The sequence below is a fragment of the Dermacentor andersoni genome, chromosome 10, assembly GCF_023375885.2.
Source record: "Dermacentor andersoni chromosome 10, qqDerAnde1_hic_scaffold, whole genome shotgun sequence".
Classification (NCBI taxonomy): domain Eukaryota; kingdom Metazoa; phylum Arthropoda; class Arachnida; order Ixodida; family Ixodidae; genus Dermacentor; species Dermacentor andersoni.
The window spans coordinates 96,130,460-96,151,902 of record NC_092823.1 but is presented as its reverse complement, the minus strand read 5'-3'; positions in this window follow the sequence as shown (position 1 = coordinate 96,151,902).

Sequence of the window (21,443 nt, the reverse complement as noted above, 5' to 3'; positions counted from 1 at the left end):
TTCCTTATATGTTACATGCATATTAGTATTTTTTTTCACGAGCACCATTTTCAGCCACTTCTTTCATTCTTTTCTTCAAGGAGACGATAGTTCACTCGCCTCCAGCTGAGCAGATAATCTACTTCCCCCCCCCTCCCTGTCATTCAGGCTCATGCCACGAAAAAGCACATGGTTGGCTGACACATGGCACCACGGCAACTCCCCTCACTAACGCTGAATTGCACCCCTTTCTTTTCAATTCTACACCCTCGCCACTAACACACCCTCGGAAGTTGCCTTGCCCAACCGCCTTACTCCTTCTCCTCTTTAGATGAATTCTACCTACTTACACTATCACGAGGAAAGCGTACGTTGCCACGAAAAAGAGGAGTCCACCTGTCGGAACGTTGGCTCCCGCTTTTAGCTTGTTCTCGTGTTGCTCAGGAGTACAGCAAGATATGCTTTAAACTAGTTGTTCATCGCTACAGTTCTTATTTATTCATTGAGGACGCGACATCTTACTCATGATCGTAGTGGATTTGCCATCCTTCGGACTATACATGTATATTGTTCCTTCCTTTCATGAATATTGGCCAATAGTGCCTTTCGTCTTCTATTACTTGCCCTGTTTTACCAGTCAGCTTTGAACATTGCTTACTTCTGTCTGTAGAATTAGCAATCTTCGGGCATATTAGGTTTTAGTTTGTGAAACCTGGAAACACATTCTGTGTGTTATCCAATATATTCTATTTCATGTTCTTAAACTTATCATGGAGCGAGTTTAGAGTGCATGTTACATGCACGTCTGATTTATTGTTGCATAAGGTCCACAAAAATCAGGAAAATTGTATTGACGATGGCTGCCATAAAAAATGTTGTGGAGCTACTCAATTATAATTTTACAGCACATTACTTGAGGCAACTACAGGAGCTCAAAATACCATGTTAGTTTTCATCATTTTCTAAATATACTAGGTCACCCCCAAAGTTTACAATTTACATAAATGTGGGGAATGTTTCAGGTGATATCAAATCAAGAATTGTAGTATGTGTGTGCGTTGTTTAGGGGTTAACTAATATCGTTAAAGCCTTGTTCTCGGCGTGTGTGAAGCCATTCTGTGAAACTATAATAACTTTTGCTACTTTCATCGGTGAACAAACAAGGGGAGATCGTGCACATTAACAGCAACTGGGAGAAATTTCACATGGGACTCATGTTAAAAATTTGAAGTATATCTCTTAATGGTGTCCTTTAATACAGTTACTTGATACTCACTCGTCTTGTTTCAGTTTTTGCACAACTTACGGAGCATGTACTATTTCCCTAGTCTCCGTGGTGAGCTATGCGAGAAACAAGGGTTATAGTTGGAAGCATTGTAGGAGCACCGAACGATAAATCTGAAGTATAGGCTAATTACAGCTTTTGTAGGAATGTGCTTGCTAAACATTCTCATGTACTATACTGATTTCTTCGCATTATTTGCCAGGGCACTAAAACAACTGTAAATTCAAATTCAGCGAAGATTGTGGAAATGCCATGTTTAACATATGTCGAAACAGTCATGTTCTTGTCTTTAGCAGAAGCTTCTAAATATTTACTAAATCTTTGTACTTCCCTACTTTGATGAATCAGAGTAATGTGTAGCTTTTCTTTATCAATTTTTTGGTTAACTAAGCAAAGTACGAGATTTATATTTGGCGAAAATAAGGACAACATGATGCACAGTGTATAAACAATTTTATGATTTGTGAAGTTTTTATAGCCTTTGCCGTAAATTAATTACGCAAGTATTCCATAGCGTCAAGAGTATACTTTACAGGTGACGAAAAATTAGTCCCCTGCCCTGGGATAACTACGCTTGCCACCGAGAGTGAATTCAGCAAATATGGGGAAACAGTACAGAAGACTTGTGTGTACCCCAAATTCATGGGGATCAAAGAAACCCCTTAAAAAATAGAGCAAGTGCTCGAAGCGATATCTGGTCAGCAAAGGTATGTTTTATAGAGTCCTGATGGAAACCTAAGATATGGAAGGTAAACATTTGGTGATAATATTGGACAAGTCATTCATTATGGTCAGAGAAATTCGAAATATTTTGGATTATTTATGGTCTCCGCAATAGATTGTGCACTCCAGCTTTCCAGAGCATATATGATTCGGTTTTTCGGGCTATGCAAAATTTAGCACGACCCCTCGGTATAAAAACAATTGCAACAATCTCAAACATGACACAGATTGGGGAACGTGGACGCGACATGAGTGTTTTTGCATTCAGCAGTGTACACTCATGTACCGGCAACACTTTCAAGTGAGCGAATAAATTACAGGCAACCAAATTTATTGCTGCAACTACTGTAAAGATACAGCTTCTCTGGAAATTGGGTGGATTCTTCAAGATTGAACAAGCCTGCTGCTTATTCTTTGCGAATATATTTGGCCAAGCCGCACTGTTCTAGTGTTATTTTTTGTCATACATATATATGGATGACGCAATCTGTTGTTTATGCCTGTGCGGTTATTTTGTGTTGTGTTGGCAATAATGATAAACGCTGTCAATGCACTATGGTAATATGTATATTACGGAAAGTTCACGGCAAGAGCGATGCAATAACCAATTTGCTTTCGTTTTTCTTTTCAATTCTTTTCATAGAAATGACGCCTGTGTGTAGATGTCAGAGTGTAGGTTTGAGTTCAATCACCCATACCAAACTGTATCCTCAGAAATCAATGAGAACGTATATAATAGTGCATCTATATATCGCTATGTATTGAATTTGTATAGTAAATTCAAATGTACGCAACAACTATCACCCTATTTTCAGCCTAATGCTTCCCTCCTTTTATATTTTTAGCCAATACATTTCAGCCACTGAGGGGTTTCATTATATCGAGATCTTATTACACAACAAGGTTTTACTCTATTTTCTTGTAATCTTTATCTTCAAGTATCTTGCAAGCAAGACATATTATGTATTAGCCTTATCTTCAGAATTTTCTCCTTGAGTATTTTAATTTCCTCATTTATATATCGGTGCTTATTGCAAGTCCCTCAAACATTTTCTAGGGATAATAAAGAACCTGTGTTTCTTCAGGTCCTTCTTTTCGAAATTCATTTGGTGCTGAGTAGTCGTAGAAGCATAAGTACAGTTTGCTCATTGAGGCCTAACACTATAGAGAAGTCAATACAAGAAACACAACGCAAAAGTCAGATTTTCAGTCACACTTCTATATATGGCCAGGAAAAGCAAGCGAGCACGATAAATTCAAGTATAATCAGATTAACTTGAAATGTGTTGCAATACGAATAAATGATTGTTTCTGACCTCAAATATTTGAGTTCCTTTTATCAAGTTGAATGAACGTTATTGAAACAAAGACGGTTAGAAATAGTTTTCTAGGACGAAAATTGTGGAGAGCGCAAGATAGTGCACCCAAGTGTAACACCGTCAAACTTGTGCTTTCGCCGCGTTCCACAGACATAAAAACTTTAGCAACGAGCTCCTAACGGTTTTGCAACAAGCTTTTTCTCTGTATACTTTACCGCCCTACATATCAATAGCATAAACAGTAAAAAATGCAGCTGAGCCGACGTGCCCTGTTGGAATCTTTCTGCAGCGAAGCCTTCCAAAATTCATAAGGTGCACTCAAATGCATGATTGTGTTATTCCAATGTGAGTGCAGAGTGAAACCGAATACTTTATGCACAATAGCGAACAATGCGATCCGCTTTTAAATGCAAGGAACGGCATTCAGGGTGAATGAGGTAAGTGTGCTTCCTGCGCCATTACTTCGGGGCAACCCACCTCTTCCTTGCCGACGCAGATAATACTCTACACATTGTCCTCAATCCCGTCTCATAGCGGCTCTACGCATCGCGGCCTCCTCGTCCTCTCCACCAGCGGCCAAGGACCCGCACGCGCACGCCGGCTCCACCATCTACATCCCACTGTCACGGACGAAGTAACATGAGCTATCGCTCCTAGATGGTGCCGCCGTACCGCATCAATCAAAACATCTTAAAATTCGTAAAGTACCGACACACCCTGAAGGACGCCGCCTCCTCCTCGTGCGCGCTGGCCGAGGCCAATGCCGCGTCGCTATTCGCCTAACAGCCTTGCGTGGGCCCTCGTGCCGGCTTCATTCATTTGCAGTCGTGCTTCAGCGCCATTTTCGCTCGAGCGGTGTTGGCGCCGTAACGTCGTAGAGGGAGCATGAAAGAGAGGAGAAACGAGGAGGAGTGAAGGCGGAGGAGGAGAGTGTCACTACTTTACGAAGTTTAAGGGGCTTTAGCAGCAATTAGACGACAACGTCAGCAGGTTGCCATTATCCCTCAAGAGAAAAGTGTATAACAGCTGTGTCTTACCAGTACTCACGTACGGGGCAGAAACCTGGAGGCTTACGAAAAGGGTTCTACGTAAATTAAGGACTACGCAACGAGCTATGAAACGAAGAATGATGGGTGTAACGTTAAGGGATAAGAAAAGAGCAGATTAGGTGAGGAACAAGCGCGAGTTAATAACATTAGTAGAAATCAAGAAAAAGAAATGGGCATGGGCAGGATATATAATAAGGAGGAAAGATAACCGATGGTCATTAAGGGTTACAAACTGGATTCCAAGGGAAGGAAAGCGTAGGAGTGGATGGCAGAAAGTTAGCTGGGCGGATGAGATTAAGAAGTTTGCAGGGACAACATGGCCACAGTTAGTACATGACCGGGGTAGTTGGAGAAGTATGGGAGAGGCCTTTGCCCTACAGTGGGCGTAACCCGGGCAATGATTATGATGATGAGACGACAACGTACTAGAAGCAGCAGCAGCAGGCAGCCACTGTCAGCAAGAGGAACGCGCGGTAGGGAGGGGGGGGGGGGGTTCATGAAGAAAGCTTCGCTACAAAAAGCCTAAAGGAAGAATAAGATGCAATGAGATGCAAGATGAAGGTCTCTGCTCGAGAAACAAGGTCACTGCGGTAGCCACTACGTTTGGCGACTTCAAGAGGGAACACAGAGAACATGGGCGGTTTCGAGGCGAAATGTTCCCACACAGAATCGTAGGCCTAGGTGCTGCGTCTGAACCAACATGATGAGAACCACTGTGAGCAGTAATCCCATGAAGTGATGGCAAAGCCATGAAACCAAACGCCTGATTAAGTGTTTACTACAAAACACCTGTGCACTCGTAACAGAAATGAACAGCATTCCCAAGGCAAGGCTCAGTGACAAGACCAAATGCTGGTGGCCGCTCTTTCCAAGTGGTGAAGCAACCACTGCAACTCAGCACACGCCACAGTAAATGCTTGGTTCGGGACAGATTAGCCTGCTTGTACAATTTTCGCAGCATTCAATGGTAGTGCCGAAGCACCCAGGGAACTGCTTAGGTTGAGAACCTGTAGACCTCTGGAAGACCTATGCCTTACATGGTTGCCGCCCGTTTAACATCCTTACATCCGGTCGCGCCTGCCATGATGAATCTAGCCGATAAAGTGTGGTATCATTGCAGTGTTCCAAGGGTGGTGGACAACTTATTGCAGTAGGGTACTTGTGTAAACTATCTACACATACACTAGTAAACCTTTCTGAGACAGCGGCAGCTGTAAACCAAGAATGAATAGTGGCACGAGAAGACAAGCTGCAGTTCGAAGCCAGAATTTCTCCACTAGATCTAACAGGTGAAATGGAAGGCTTTCTTCAGTGGTTCTTCTATACTGCCCAACATATTCTTTATGCAAAGAGCCATGACGGAGGTAATGGCTAAATACTGCAACTGTGAAGCCTGTTCATGTTCTGCTGAGGAAATGTCTCGCTGCAGGTTTGCGGGCCTTCTTAATTTGGTTGAACTTGCACTAATGTAGTGTCGCCGGTTCCCTGTAACTTTTCTTCTGAATTTCAGGTTCCATCTGAAGCCTGGAAATGTAGTTGCCTAGAAAAGCGTTCTAACTTAGTAGCTCGATTTGTGAAATGCAATGTTCTCCCTCCCCATTATTCCACCAACGTACTGATTTGGTCACTAATTTAGAGCGTTCGGCAGAGATTGCAAAATCTCGGTGGGCACCTTACAGCCATCTATGAAAAGAAATATGTATAGTCATTTTGCATTCCACCGGTACTCACACATGGAATCGAAACGTGGAGGTTAACAAATTCGTCGGGGTCCAGCTGAGAAACCGACATTCTTTTTAAAGGCTATCCACTTATTTATTTTTTACAAAGCAACCGTATCACCTCCAAGGTACTCTCCATTACACTTCATACATTTGCCTACTCGGTGATTTCATCCTTCTAAACATTTTTGAAACTTGTCTGTTTTAATGGCATCATAACTGCTCTCTCCTTTTTTGCCTAACCTCTTCAACGTCGCGAAATCACACCCCTTTCATATTCTTCATCATTCGAGGAAACAAAGAAAGGTCGCATGGAGCGAGGTCAAGTTAGTAAGGGGCGTCAGCCTTTGACATCACTTCATGCAACTTTTTTTTCCTCATATGAAGAACATGAAAGGAGTGCAATTTCCCGACGTAGAAGAGTTGGGGGGAAACGAGAGAGAATCTATTAGGCCATATAAACATAATGGTTCGAAGAATGGAATCGCACTTTGGACAAATGCATTAAGTCTAAGAGACAGTAATTTGAAGGGCAAAAGGCTGCTTTGTAAGCAATAAATAAATATATCGTTTTTAAAAACAATTCCGGTTATTTTGAGTACCCCCTGGACTGCCCACCGAACTAGGATCATGAAACATGCGATGGAACAAAATATGTTTGGAATACCGCTCACGCACTGTAAAAGTGTAGTGTGGAAGAAATGGGGATAGCTCATATTCCAGTTGACCTCAGGACACAATAACGGAACTGGATATGGCATGTAAAGCGAAAGGTAGGTAACCGATGTTAAATTTACTGAACAGGTACCAAAGGAAGAAAACCACAGTAGGGGACGGGAGAAAGTTTGGTGTTTAAAAGATGCTAAGAAATTTGCAGGCACAACTTCAAATCAACTCGCGGAGGACATAGGTTAACAGAATAAATTATTTGCGATAATACATTTCCAATCGTGTTGTGCCAGTGACGAGGAAATGGCTAACACGTCTGCAGTTGAAGCAAATAGGCCTGTCATCTGGCGTTCGCCATTCCATTGGATTACCAAACTGCTCTGAGCAGTACTGGCTCCGCAGAGCAGGGACAATAGTAATGACGCTGGATCAGTTGACGGAACAAACGTAGGGAGCACCAAGGTTCACCAGCTCTTCGCGAACGATGGATTGGATGAGGGACACCTAGGTCTGAAATCATTAGTGACATATGTTTGGGAGCTAACCAGCGATGCGGTCTCTTCCTCTCGGTGAATGATGCGCACAAGACTCTTCTACTTGGTCAACTTTGGCGCTGAATGGTCTTCACACGAGTGTGTAGTAGCTGCATTTGGAAGGCAGTTATACTGATGCATAATGCGATCGCATTCGGCTTCCAAACGCAGGCATACACTCACGATGTCGTCGACCTCGGGGAAGTTCTTGTACACAAGACGGCTAAAGACGCCATCTGCTATGCACTTAAGTACATGGTATACCTTTTCTTTCGGCATTAGCTCGTCGACTTTACGGCAATGGGCAAGAACCTTCTAAGTGTACTTCATAGAATAACTTGGTTGACGTCTCGCGCGAATCCCAAGAACGTTCTTCGCGGCTCCTTTTGTCTACCTGTACTCCAAAAAAGGTCATATAGCTTTTTTTGGCATTGCTCCCAACTTGCTAGCTTCTCTTCATCTGTGCGAAACCAGGCTCTTACCGTGTCTTTCAAAACAAGATCACGGCGACATACATAAAGGTCTCATCCCACCTGTTGAAAACTTTGAGAATTTAAGAGCCAAAACCACAATCTGATTATGAGGCACGCCTAGTGGGAGACTCCGGAAATTTGGACCACTTAGTTTTCATTACGTTGCACCTAAATCTAAGTACACGTGTGTTATTGCATTTTACCTCCACCGAAATACCACCAGCGTGACCGGGATTCGATTCTGCGACCTCGTGCTTAACAACCCAACACCATAGGCACTAAGCAACCGCGGCGGGTTTCCCCACCTGCTATTTTTATTGATGCCTTTGTACACCAGGAGCCAATTTTCGGCGTCAAGGTTGTCAGGGCTGATGATGGTTGGCATGGTGGTTACCGTCGCTGGGATGTACAGTCTTGCAGGGATGTACAGGAGCATGTACGTTTATACTGGCTCATTACAACAACTGCAGAGTCGCTCGTAATTTCGCCATGCTGTGACATGGCTTACGAGCTTTCGAGCTCTGAATGTGACCAACATAGTCGCAGGCTGTGCTCACGTTCCTGACAGTGATAGAATCTGTGATGATACAGTGTTGCATTACAGCTTCCAAACAGTTTCTTCCAGCTACTTAGGCTCTTTTCCTTTCCATTTCATTCATCATCCATTTCATTCCCTATTCAACCCGCCGAAGAGCGACCGAAACATTATTAACCCCTTAATCTACCAAATCTATTCCCCTAGCATTTAATAGCATATGCAGATTTCGGGGATCTAGACATGAAGTATTCTAGCGTCGTTCTTTATAAGCTTGAATTATTCCAGTAAAATATTTATTTTCTTTTTGGATACCGTGATATCGTAGAGACACCATATCAGTTGTGATACATAAAAAACTGTTTGCATAAGAATGCACAAACATTACAACATAAAATCAGTACGTGTGTAACAGTGAATGACTAAGGATTTGTTAAATGGCAAAAGTAAAAAAATATGAATAACACAAGTGATTTACAGAAAAACCAGGAAACTCTAAACAACAAACAAACAACAAAGAAGGATTGCTTTTATGTACAAGCGAATTTGTACTTTAGAATAATGACTGCATTGCGATGTAAAATATTTTTTATTTGGGAAGAAACCTTTAGTTGCTCGGCTTGAATAGCTGGTTCTATGATTGAAAAATGTGATTTGGAAAGAGTCAAGCAAAGTTTTGACAAGTATATTCGGGAAAATACAAAGCGAGTAAACGTGGAAGGCCTCAGTTTCTTAGTTGCGACATGTAGCTGTACACAGAATCTCAAGTGAGCACGTTGATGAAAATGTCATACAGCTTTGATTATTCAATGTTTGGAATAGCGCAATGCAGTGAGGATAATGGGGGGGGGGGGGGGGGGGAAGACGCAGCGCTCTGGCGTTTCGCTTCTTCCCAAGATTTCGCGTTATTTAATATCTTCACTGTGGTATGGAACGCTATCAGGCCCAAATTACCGCGATTGTGAAATTCATTTGATCATTATTTGGAAAGCATAATACGGCTCGTTATGTGGGAAATGTACAAAAAGTCACGGAAGGTGGTACAAAATGTCACGTGGTCACAGAGACGAAACCGTGCAAGTGCTGGCGCGCTTGTCGTCATCGTCTTCCACACCTGGTTCCCATGCCTCTCCTCATGCCGGCATACCTATACGGCCTCTTCCTCTGCGAAGGCGCTGAAAGCACTCGCCCACTGCCGGTCGGTGCGATGATGTCTGTGGGTTCTCTCTTGCGCTCCGATAGACATACCTTCGACATCGACGTCTCCATCAGTAGCAGCCTTCGGTTCCTTAGGACGTCAGTGCAACTACGCGAACTAGGCTGAGGCACAGGATGCGAGTAAGGATACAAGTCAATGTGAACGCAATGACATTACGTTTCCTAAGGCGAGTCTTCGTCAGGAAGAGGTCGCAATGCTTTCACATTCATCCGCGTAGGAAAACCTAAGTGCCCTTGTCTTGTCGAGTTTAGTTCATGCATGTAACTCCGGCAGCAACAGACCAATATGATGAGACACTCTCACTATTTTATTCCGAAGTAGAAAGACAAATATAAAACTTACCCCCTCTTGCAATGTGTGCCACCACACACAGCAGAAAGGCCAATAAAGCAGTGCGAGAAATCTGATGCATGGTCCACAACTCTATGCATCACGCTTGATGAAGCAGGGGTATATATTGGGCCTTCTGAGTGTATCTCCGCAAATGTCGGGTAAATTGAATTGCTCATAAAAATGTCGGTAGCAATGAACTCACGGAATTTTCTACTGAAACATTTGCACACGGCACTTTTTAGAGTCAGAAAAATGAAGTACGACATTTTGCTAAACCATGCGACAAAGAGTAATTCTCGACAAATGTCACTCCAAGACACTCTGACCTCATTAATATGATCGCCCCCTACATTTGACATTCACAAGCAGATTTCTGGCGTATGTTCAAGTGGTAGTACGAGATGTATAATTTCACGGTCATCCCTTGGGTCAATCTTGGTTCTAAAGCATCCGAGGCATACCATAAAGACAACGGCTATTCGCTGTATATTCGTCTCCACAAGCAGATTTCTGGCGTATGTTCAAGTGGTAGTACGAGATGTATAATTTCACGGTCATCCCTTGGGTCAATCTTGGTTCTAAAGCATCCGAGGCATACCATAAAGACAACGGCTATTCGCTGTATATTCGTCTCCGATACCCGTCTTAAGCGCTCGAGGCAAGCGGCAAGCGAAAGTCACGGACTAGAAGGTTATTAAAAGTAGGATATGGTTTTCTGTTCCGCACGGACAAGATGGCTGGGTCACATAGAAGAAAGTAAACTGTGCCTAAAAGTACTTCTCTCACACATCTCCGTAACTATCCTTCTGTGGACATAAAATTAGGACTTTGAAAATCAGACTACAGGGAAGTACGACCCTATTTTGATAATAAAGAAAGCTGGTGGGACCGTATCGCAAATACTTCTTTGATACTGTAAGCAGGGAATTGCATGACTATCTTAATTCTGAGCACAAGTACTAGAGGCAAATGCATTGGTGTGTGCTGACATTGGTGTTTTGTTCACTAACAAAGAATACCTTAGCAAAGTTTTTTGAGGAACATTGCCGGACAGGAAAAAACAAAACTGGAAGTGCAATAATGTCTGAAGTTCTTTTAAACGAGCAGTCCTTAGTTTAAATTTACGTAATTTTTATACAGACAGAATATTTTAGTGCTTCTTAACTTTCGTGTTAGAAGCAATTGTCTTGAACTGGAGAGGATTATAACGTCTGAAGTTTTTTTACTCATCCAAGAAATAATGAACAAAATGAAGAAAACGTTGTCACCTTATGCAAATAGTGTAGGTCAGTAAACGAACCGGTAAGTAGTTGATGAAATAGAGAACGCAAGGCAGCATTTTTATGTTCAACCTCTGTTGATGCCGACTATCCTTTCAAATTAGTTTTCACGTTCTATCGATTCCTCTACCACAATATCTTTGTATCGTTTTTGTATGCTGACACCATCTCTAAGAAATCTACACTACTTTGAACGCTCCTAAAATGTGTGACTTCAATCATATTGTAATTATTAGAAAAAAATGTAATGTTATATAATTTATTTGAAACAATTATAACGGCCAGTGCAAGAGGGCGAATAGACTGCAAATTTTATCTGCATGGTATCTTCTTCCGAGCAGCCATCTGTAGCTATCAGCATTAAAATCACACCCCGTGGTGGCTCAAGCGCTTTCACCCGGGCTGGAGGGAGAATAGACAGATGCAGGGCTAAGACTTGGTAAACCAAGTTTTTGGAGGTTTCTTATAGTTAGCGAAAAAAAGTCGTAATGGGGCTAAGCCTAATGATGTTTTCTCAATGCGATTTCCACCTAGCGGTATAATTCGTCACTCCTACGACTTTGCTACAGGTTTAATAATGAAGTCAGTCAAAATAACCCCTAATAAAGCATGGGTTCAATGCAGCGTAAATGCTATCCTGTGAGTTGCTATCAGATGGATTGCTATCAGATGACGTCACCTGGGTAAGACGAAAAACTGCAGCAGTAACAACGCTATTACAGCACCAAGGACGGGCGCTTCGAGGTACAGTCCAAGAAACATTTCTTTTACTACCTAAAGAAGGTCGTACTTTACTGTAGTTCGCTTTTCAAGGTATTAATTTTATTCTCGCATGATAGCCCATTTCGAAGACGTGGGAAACCAAAACATTTCTGCACAATTTACGTCCCTCTATCTGCCCCTCTCCTGTTACCCCTGCAGAACAAAATACCGAACCCTACTGTTAACCCTCATGTATGTCACTTCCGCTTGCCTTTTGCTTACAGCTATGAAGGAAACAATGGTGGTTAATGCAATGCCTCATCATGGGCAATTCGGCTACATAGTATTCGTCACGATCCGCCCGGGTTCGTGAACAAGGGAGTGCTCGAGGCACCCTCCGTTAGACGGAGGCTCCGTAGCATGGTGGTGCTCAACGATGACTTACCGCCGAGCAGCTGTGCTCGTCGGTGTTCGTTGGGTGCGGTGCCCAATGTTTCCTCCCAAGCATGGCGGGCCAACGAAGATTATGCCCGAGGGGGCGTCACATGCTTGCTACACCCCTTTACCCACAGTTTGTTTGTTAACTAAAATAAACAAACGTCCAAGTTCAAAGTACAAGGCTCTGCCTCTGTCCTAGACAAGTAGATTGTGACTGCTACGCAGGCGATTAAGGGTCCGGTGGCCTACGCCGTCGAGTACTCCGCCTGGGCACCGGTGTTAACGGGTTGAGTGTGGCAACGCCGGGTTCTGCCTGAGACAGCCTCACTACATCTGGAGGGTCAACAGTGGTCGGCCTTGTGAGTGGTGACCGACATGACGCCGGCCCCATGGACACTGCACCACTAGCAACGCTTGCCGACTCCGAAGTGGGCGGTGCTCCGCTGGAAACGACTGGTGTTGCCGTTAGTCCTCCTGCAGCCTGGAACTCGGAAGTGGCAGTCGAGGGTGCTGGCCAGGTGCCGAGGCGAGGCCTGACATGGTAGGCGTGTCTGTGCCACATGGCCCCGTCTCGCATGCGGATGAGCAGGGATGAGGTGCTAGCTGGGGAAAACACATGTCCGGCGGACCAGGGCGGGCCAGTACTGAAGTTCCTAGCAAAAAACTAGAGCTCCCGACTCCGACCAAGGCCCGGGACGGCACCCTTGGTAAGCAGCCAGCTTCTGCTTCAGCTGCTCCAGAAGCACTGTAGATCGGAGGTCCGGATGCAAGACGTCCAAGGGTGTCTTGACTATCCGACCCAGCAGGAGCTCACAGGTGGCGCGGCCAGTGACATCGTAGGGCGTGGTCCAGTACTGAAAGAGTATCCAGGCAGTCTGCGTCCGGAAATCACCGGTCTGGCTCTTCTTGAGCTTGTCCTTGATGGTTTGCACCACCCGTTCGGCTGCACATTTGATGCAGGGTGGCACGCCGGAACCATCATCTGGCGGATTCCGTTCTTCGTCAGCCAGTGTTGGCGAAAGCAGGACCATTGTCGGATAACGTCCGGCAACCCCGGGTTGGCGAAGACCTGTCATGGCCGTTCGAGGGAGATGGGTCCACTTGGCCAATTTACGAGGAACAAGTCCACATGTTCTTCAGGGCAAACAACACACCTGAGGCCAAACAGCGGGATATCTTGCTTGCCAGCTGCGGGACCCGCGTATTCAGCCTTCCTGCTCGACCCTCTCAAGCCAGCCACGCCGCATGTTAAGACCCTGACTGAGCTGCTCGCCATACTGTGTTCGCATTTCAACCCGGTACCGTCCACCCTAATGGAGTATTTCGGCTTCAACAACCGGAGCCGCCGAGAAGGAGAGACCCTCGGGCATTTAGTTGCTGCGCTACGAGGGTTAGCGAGTGCCTGCACCTTCGGGGACCTGCTGGACTTGCTGCTCTGGGACCGTTTTGTCGGTGGCATGAACAACACCGCCATGGAGACGCGACTCCTGGAGCTTCCCGACCCCTCGCTGGACGACGCCGTGACGGAAGCGCTGGCAATGGAAGCTGCCGCCAAGGACGCTAGCGAGATTGCCCGTCCGACTGGCTCACCGTCGGCGGAAGCGGCGGTCAACAAGTTGGCGGCAAAGGGCAGTAGCTGCGATCACTGTGGTGGTGCGGAATCCCCTTCAGTGTCAGTTCACCCAAGCACAATGCTTCACGTGAGGAAAAACTGGGCACCTCGCATGGGTATGCCGAAGTGGGAGTACGAACAACGGATAGCAGTAGCAGTCTGGTTCAAGCCCAGGTACCACAGAGGCCCGCGGCCGAGGTAGCTGTCGCAAGGGTGTGTGGCGGGGGCGTACGGCAGCAGACTCAAGTATTTCCGCGGCCAGGCTCCACGTCGTGGCAAAGGACCCACCGATTTTCGACTTGTGGCACACAAGCCTTGTACCGTCGCCTGTGCCGCCGTACATACTGACCGTCAAAGCTGCGTGCACCCCATTTCCATGGAGTTGGACACATGGGCCAGCGTGTGGGTCATGGCCGGGAAACTCTTCAGGCATACTTTCCCCGGCATGTCCGTCGAGGCTTTGGGCGTAATGCTGCACAGCTACTCCAGACAGCTCTTCCAGGTCCAGGGACAGGCACAGGTCAGCGTTTCCTCTGGCGACAGGGAGGCAACCCTTCCCCTTTACTTAACCAAGGGGTAGTCGCCTAAGCTGCCGGGCCGAAACTGGATTCATGCACTGGGCGTTCGTCTGCCAGAGTACCAAGAAGCCATTATGGGAACAACGAAAAACTGCGCAAAAAAGAACAAGACAGAGAAAGAGCCACACGACACAGGCGCAGTGTCGTGTGGTTCTTTCTCTGTCTTGTTCTTTATTGCGCAGTTTTTCGTTGTTCCCATAATGTCATACCAACTAGCCCCTCACCGTACGCTTCTAGGCCAAGAAGCCAGCCTGCATGTAGCGAAAGACGTCCCTAGCCTCATGACCAAGTTCAAGTCCCTGTTCCAGCCAGGGGTGGGTGCATTCGCCGGCACGACGGCTGGCATCTATGTACCTGAGGGAGCCCGGCCACGTTTTTTCAAGCCTCGCCCACTGCTGTTTGCCGTGAAGGACGGGGTCACCCAGGAGCTGCAACGGTCACAGCGAGAGGGCATCCTGGTGCCCGTCAAGACGTATGAATGGGCTGCTCTCATCGTACCAGTCCTGAAGCGAGATGGCAGTATCTGGATCTGCAGGGATTTCGAGGTTATCATCAACCCCGTTGCTACTGTCGAGAAGTGCCCGTTGCCCCGTATTGAAGATCTCTAGTCTGCGTTGTCCGTTCGTCCGAAGTTCACCAAGGTCGACCTCAGAGATACTTACCAGCAGCTGGTGCTCCAGGATGCCTCACGGAAGTATGTCAAAATATCGATAACTTTGGGACTCTTCCAGTACACGCGCTTACCTTTGGCGTGGCCTCTGCCCCAGCCATATTTCAGAGGGAGATGGACAACCTCTTCAGGGGCATGAGGAACGTGGCGGTGTACTTCGTCGACATCGTGTTTACTGCAAGTGACAACGGGGACCACCTGCAGAACCTGCACAACGTCGCGGCGCAACTGCAGGACGCCGGTCTTAAGCTCAAGCTGGAAAAGTGCATTTTCCTGGCCGCCAGTGTTGAGTACTTGGGACATTTCATTTCTTAGGCTGGCCTAGCTCCGGCTCCACGCAAAGTTGATGCTGTGCTCAAGGCACCTAAGTCCCCAGAACAAGGAGCCTCAGAGCTACCTCGGCCTCATCAACTTCTAAAGAAATTTTCCGCCGAACCTGTCAGAGAATCGACAGCCGCTCCATCTGCTTCGAGATGGCCAGCAACGGGTCTGGAAGAAGGAGCAGGACCGGGCCGTTGAGCGCAGCAAGGAGCTAATCACCAAGGCTCCAGTGCTAGTACACTTCGATCCTGCCAAGCCTGTCGTCCTGACCGTAGATGCGTCGCCGTACGGCGTGGGAGCCATCCTGGCGCACCGGGACAAAGATGGCCAGGAACGCCCTGTGTCATTTGCTTGTCGTCGGCTTGATGATGCAGAGCAACGTTACAGCCAGCTGGACAAGGAACGTTTGGCCCTGATGTTCGGTGTCCAACGGTTCCACCAGTAACTGTGGGGCCGAGGGTTCGAGGCAGTCACGGACCACAAGCCGCTGATGGGGCTGCTGGAGCCTTACAAGGCATTTGCTGTGCAGGCATCTCCTCGAGTGGTACGCTGGGCCTTGAGGCTGGCAGCTTACAAATACCAGCTGGTTTACCCTCCGAGAAAGGACCTGGGACCTGGCTTGTGGCACCCTCCATTAGACGGACGCTCCGTAGTGTGGTGGTGATGACGATGACTGACCACCGAGCAGCTGTGCTCGTCGATGTTTATTGGGTGCGGTGCCCAATGTTGCCTATCGAGCACGGCAGGTCGCCCAGCCTGGCGGCCCAACGAAGATTGTGTCCGACGGGGTGTCACATGCTTGCTACAGGCCTTCATCATTGTGAAAAAGTAGTTGAATGACTACGAAGTTACTCCGTCTGAGGGAAAGGTCACCGTACTGATCCCGTCCACGGCAGCCATATTGCAATGGGGACGGACCGAAACAAGTGTCATGTACCGTGCATTATGTGCTCCTAACAAAAACACAGATCGCCCAGATTATTACAGAAGACCACTGCGTGCATCAAAATTGCATTGTGGTTCTGGCACGTAAGACCCCAGAATGTCTCAATTTTAATGACCTCAATAGCACAGGTTGTTTGCAAGAACGTCGACTGTTCTTGTTAAGTGTTTCCTATTTATTCAAATCAGCAGCAAAAGTTCTCGCGTAAAAATGCCCTAATGAAATCTTTATACATACATACATACATACATACATACATACATACACACACACAAACATACATACATACATACATACATACATACATACATACATACATACATACATACATACATACATACATACATACATACATACATACATACATACATACATACATACATACATACATACATACATACATACATACATACATACATACATACATACAGTTTAATGTGTTTGGTATTATTTGAGAATTGAACCCAGTTTGGCATGACTCACTTTGGGGGTGCGTGTGTGTGTGTGTGTGGGTGTGTGTTTGCGTGTGTCTACACTCAGCTAACCGCCTTCACTCCACCTTGGGGCTCTAGGCATTTCGCGGTCTACAGGGTAAAGCCTACTAAGCATAGCGTGCTCAGCGAAGCTGCTTTAAAATCTACCATCGGAACAACTTCCCACGCTAGTATGTGGCTCTTCTCATCAAAATTTTCTCTCGTCTAATTCGGTGGCTGTTAAGGCAATAGGGTATCTGCCACTATTCAACCAAACTATTTAACAACTTCGGCCACTTGGCTGGTGCAACTAGCAATGTGTCGCTCTTCAGTGGACATGTTTCATGCCATTTGCGTCACTGGTATGCGTCTCTCTTTATCATAATCATCCTTGTGTTAAAAGATATCAAAACTAGTTACATATACTTAACAAAATGGATTACTTAGTAGAATAACGTTGTGATGCAGGCTTCGGTCAATTACAGAAAAATGATGGAATGCGCCGGTAATTTATATGGCATCGCGTTCTGTTTTCATCCATCTCACACTGATGGTTATATGGATGGATATATATGGAAAAAAACTTTAAATTGTCACACCTATGTATATTGGCAATTGCAAACTATGAAAGATGCGGTCGTTTGATTGCAAGAAAATTTGATGCCCTCAACCAGAGGCCCATTGGAGACAAATAAATAACTATTTAAATAAATAAATGTGAGAACTAACGTGTCTGACAATTTTTTTCCTTCTATTTTCTTCACAACGACTGCGCGTATGCGGCTACTTTCAGGTTTGATATACACAAAGGTTAATAAACTACGTCAACCACCTCCGCTGTGACGTCCTCAAGATTGTTCTCGAAAGGGCACGCAAAATTGTTTTCTACATGGGTTCAGCAAGGGTTTCAGTTTTTTCGCAATTAAATGTTCGTGTAGGTCATTTCTCCACAATTTGAAAGTCTTCTTCAGGCCATTGACGCCTTTTGACGTCTTTCAAGGATTCCTTAAGTTTTGTGGCCTATTAAAATTGTTGTGATCGTAATCACTGGATGCAGTGATGCATCTTGAGACATTAAATAAGAAGCAAGGGAGAAGCTATCAATAAAGCTGTGGTCAACATATACACACGCAACCGTCCACACAACTGTGGTATGATCTACCGTAGCGGCACAACATCAAGCTCTTCGGACAATCTTAGCAAGTTGATTTAAAACACTGACACGACCTAAGTGGCATTATGAGCGTGATAGCGATAAATCATCTTAAGTAACACGTATCACTCAACTAATCCTCAACTGATATCGCTCAACAGTGCAAGTGAAGAGGCAGGAAAGACAAGAAGAAGCGCACCGTGCTAGCCCGCGCCTCCGCCAATCTGTCACGTGTCCTAAAAGAGGACTCGCGACGTTTAATGAAGCTGCTGGCTGCAGAAAAACAACGCGGCGGGACCTGGCTATCGAGCGGGCGAGGTAGCATGCACTCTTCTTTTTTATTGTTCTTCCTGTCTTTTGCACTATGCCAAATACTGCAGATGGCAATATTTACTGACTCATTGTCAGCCTGTAGGAAACTCATCAATGACCATTTACCTAAACATATAACAATGAGGTTACAGGAGTGTCTATATTGTTTCGAATATATCATCTGGATCCGCGTTCGTGGCAGATCTTAGAGAATTTTCGAGCAATTTTAATTGATTGCGATAGTTTACTCGAGGGTCCTAACCAGTGGCGTAGCAACAGGGGGGGGCGGGGGGCCGTGCGCCCCGGGTGCAAGGGCCCATAGGGGGGGGGGGGTGTCATATACGTCTGAAGACATCCCTCTTTCCGCCAGCTACACCCGGTGGGGGGGTGACAGAAGACCTATGGGGCCCGGGTGCCAGACGAGCTAGCTACGCCACTGGTCCTAACAACCCCTCAAGAGATGAATTTGTCTCACCAGCGTAACTACCAGCACTGCATCCACAAAGAGACGAGAGCAGGGTATATTCTAAGCTACACCCAGACAAAACAAGGCATCAGGGCACACTATTTCGACATGTTCAGAAGATCACCCTGCTCACTGTAGGCGGCTCTCTCTCCAACCGCTGTCTTATCCAACGCGAAACCCAATAACCAAACCCTCATCCCTCACAGCCCCATCACTCCTTTGCAGTGAGTGGCCGGACAACGCTATCACACTTCACGATCAATGGTTTCCGAAGGAACTTATCATTCTAGTGCAGAAGCATGGCCCAAGCAATGCCCTGCTCAGAGGATATTGATGTTTTTTTTTTTTTACAATGAAGCGATTTCTCTTTCTCGCTCCGTTTTCGAGAACTTACTGCCAGAAGAGCATGTTAATAAACACAGTGAATCCAGCTTAGAAGGTTCGTCCCACATGCTCCTTAAAACTTGCTCTCATCATGTAAATGCTGACTTACACAAGTAAAATTAAAGCACCACATAGCTAGATAACTATGTTGCGAAGCATTCCTTTCTTCATTTTATGAATCTTGACGCACGCAGGCAGGAAATTGTTTTCGACTTCTTCCTAATGCTGGGATCAAACCTTGGCCCCTCAACGTAAGAGCACTATGTTCTGACTTCCATACGCAATTTCACACTTAATGCCGCGGTGCTATCGCTAGTTAACTATTCGAAGACTCTGCTGCCTTCGTTACATTTTTTAGCAGGAAAGAAAGCAGGTGCGTGGCAGAGCTAGTGGGCATACCGGTTTCATCATTAGCAGGAACGCTCGCAATAAACTCTCAAGCCTTACACCGTCTGTCATGTTCTTTTAACATAGCAACAAGAGTGCTTTAAAAAAAGCAAGATAACCTCGATCACTATTGTTATCACCACCATCGCAACGGGCGCATTTTGCAAACAGAAGCCTCATATTCCACGGCCGACTGACGTATTCGTCCAGATATTGCCAAGCCAAAGAAAAAACTTCAGGATCTTACAGACAGCTCAAACGACCGCCAAGGAGCACAGTAGAGAACGAAAACTGCACTGCTCTTGGCAGTGCAGTTTGTACCATTTTATAATGGTACATACATACATACCTACATACATACATACATACATACATACATACATACATACATACATACATACATACATACATACATACATACATACAGTTTAATGTGATTGGTATTACCTGAGAAGTGCACCCTGTTTGGTATGACTGCCTTCGTGTGTGCGTGTGTGTGTGTGTGTGTGCGCGCATGTGCGTGTGTGTGTGTGTGTGTGTGTGTGTGTGTGTGTGTGTGTGTGTGTGTGTGTGTGTGTGTGTGTGTGTGTGTGTACACTCAGCTAACGGCTTTCACTCTTTGGGCCTCTAGGCATTTCGCTGTCTACAGGGTAAAGCCTAAGCATGCTAGGCTCATCGAAGCTGCTTTAAAATCAAACCATTTGAACAACTTCAGACACTAGTATGTGGCTCTTATACAAATTTTCTCTCCTCAAATTCGGTCGCTGTTAGGGTGACAGGATTTGTGGCGCTCTTCAACCAACCTCTTTTACAATAACTTCGGCCACTTGGCAAGTGCGACTAGGAATGCGTCGCTCTTCAATGGACATGTTTCATGCCACTTGCGCCACTGGGTATCTGTATCTCTTTATCACAATCATCCTGAGTGGTAAAAGATCAAAACTTGTTACATACCCTTAATGAAATAGACTGCTTAGTGCAATAAAGTTGTGATAGAAGTTTCGGTCAGTTGGCGAAAAAGGATGGAATGCGCCGGTAATTTTCATGGCATCGCATTCTGTTTTCATTGTTTCTCACGCTGAGGGTGTGATGGATGGATGGATGGATGGAAAAAACTTTATAATTGTCACATTTATGGATATTGGCGATTGCAAACTATGAAAGATACGGTCGTTTCATCGGAAGAAAATTCAATGCCCTCAATCAGAGGTCCATTGGGGACAAATAACGAACTACTTAAATAAATAAATATGAGATCTAGCCTGCCATAAAATTTTTTTCTTCTACTTTCTTCACAACGACCGCACATCTGCGGCTACTTTCAGGTTTAATATTTACACAAAGGTTAACTGCGTCACCCAGCTTCGCTGCGACGTCTACAAGATTGTTCTGGAAAGGGCACGTAAATTTATTTTCTACGTGAGTTCAGCAGTGCTTTCCGCTTTGTTTATTTAATTGCTCGTGTCGGTCATTTCTCTACAATTTGAAAGACTTCTTCAGACCATTTGGGATTTCAAGCGCAAACTCTCTAGCGAATTCCATTTGCGCCTTTTCACGTCTTGCAAGGAATCCAAGTTTCGAAGCATATTGAAAGACTCGGGGACGTAAACATTGGATGCCCTGATGCATCTTTAGACATTCAATAAAAGGCACGCGAGAAGCCACCAATAATGGTGTGGTCAACATATACACACGCAACCGTCCACACAACCCTGGTATGATCTATCGCAGCGGCAAAGCATCAACCCTTTCGGACAATCTTATTAAATTGATTTCAATCACTGACACGACCAAAGCGGGATTATTAGCGCAATAGCGACAAACCATCTTAAGTAACACGTAACACTCAACTAATGCTCAACTGATATCTCTCAACAGTGCAAGTG